This window comes from Mustela nigripes, chromosome 13, assembly GCF_022355385.1.
Source record: "Mustela nigripes isolate SB6536 chromosome 13, MUSNIG.SB6536, whole genome shotgun sequence".
Classification (NCBI taxonomy): Eukaryota; Metazoa; Chordata; class Mammalia; order Carnivora; family Mustelidae; genus Mustela; species Mustela nigripes.
In genome coordinates this window covers 91,515,778-91,517,640 of record NC_081569.1, presented here as the reverse complement: position 1 = coordinate 91,517,640, position 1,863 = coordinate 91,515,778, and positions in this window count along the sequence as shown.

The window sequence follows — 1,863 nt, the reverse complement described above, 5'->3', positions numbered from 1 at the left end:
AGAAGAAGTCAAATTATCACTCTTCGCAGATGATATGATACTATATGTGGAAAACCCAAAAGACTCCACTCCAAAACTGCTAGAACTTATACAGGAATTCAGTAAAGTGTCAGGATATAAAATCAATGCACAGAAATCAGTTGCATTTCTCTACACCAACAGCAAGACCGAAGAAAGAGAAATTAAGGAGTCAATCCCATTTACAATTGCACCCAAAACCATAAGATACCTAGGAATAAACATAACCAAAGAGGCTAAGGATCTATACTCAGAAAACTATAAAGGACTCATGAAAGAAATTGAGGAAGAAACAAAGAAATGGAAAAATGTTCCATGCTGCTGGATTGGAAGAAAAAATATTGTGAAAATGTCTATGCTACCTAAAGCAATCTACACATTTAATGCAATTCCTATCAAAGTACCATCCATCTTTTTCAAAGAAATGGAACAAATAATGCTAAAATTTATATGGAACCAGAAAAGACCTCGAATAGCCAAAGGGATATTGAAAAAGAAAGCCAATGTTGGTGGCATCACAATTCCGGTTTCAAGCTCTATTACAAAGCTGTCATCATCAAGACGGCATGGTACTGGCACAAAAAGAGACACATAGATCAATGGAACAGAATAGAGAGCCCAGAAATAGACCCTCAACTCTACAGTCAACTAATCTTTGACAAAGCAGGAAAGAATGTCCAATGGAAAAAAGAAAGCCTCTTCAACAAATGGTGCTGGGAAAATTGGACAGCCACATGCAGAAAAATGAAATCGGACCATTTCCTTACACCACACACAAAAATAGACTCAAAATGGATGAAGAACCTCAATGTGCGAAAGGAATCCATCAAAATCCTTGAGGAGAACACAGGCAGCAACCTCTTCGACCTCAGCTGCAGCAACATCTTCCTAGGAACAACGCCAAAGGCAAGGGAAGCAGGGGCAAAAATGAACTATTGGGATTTCATCTAGATCAAAAGCTTTTGCACAGCAAAGGAACAGTTAACAAAATCAAAAGACAACTGACAGAATGGGAGAAGATATTTGCAAACGACATATCAGATAAAGGACTAGTGTCCAGAATCTATAAAGAACTTAGCAAACTCAACACCCAAAGAACAAAGAATCCAATCAAGAAATGGGCAGAGGACATGAACAGACATTTCTGCAAAGAAGACATCCAGATGGCCAACAGACACATGAAAAAGTGCTCCATATCACTCGGCATCAGGGAAATACAAATCAAAACCACAATGCGATATCACCTCACACCAGTCAGAATGGCGAAAATCAACAAGTCAGGAAATGACAGATGCTGGCGAGGATGCGGAGAAAGGGGAACCCTCCTACACTGTTGGTGGGAATGCAAGCTGGTGCAGCCACTCTGGAAAACAGCATGGAGGGTCCTCAAAATGTTGAAAATAGAACTGCCCTATGACCCAGCAATTGCACTACTGGGTATTTACCCTAAAGATACAAACGTAGTGATCCAAAGGGGCACGTGCACCCGAATGTTTATAGCAGCAATGTCCACAATAGCCAAGCTATGGAAAGAACCTAGATGTCCATCAACAGATGAATGGATCCAGAAGATGTGGTATATATACACAATGGAATACTATGCAGCCATCAAAAGAAATGAAATCTTGCCATTTGCGACAACATGGATGGAACTAGAGCGTATCATGCTTAGCGAAATAAGTCAAGCAGAGAAAGACAACTATCATATGATCTCCCTGATATGAGGAAGTGGTGATGCAACATGGGGGCTTAAGTGGGTAGGAGAAGAATCAATGAAACAAGATGGGATTGGGAGGGAGACAAACCATAAGTGACTCTTAATCTCACAAAACAAACTGAGGGTTT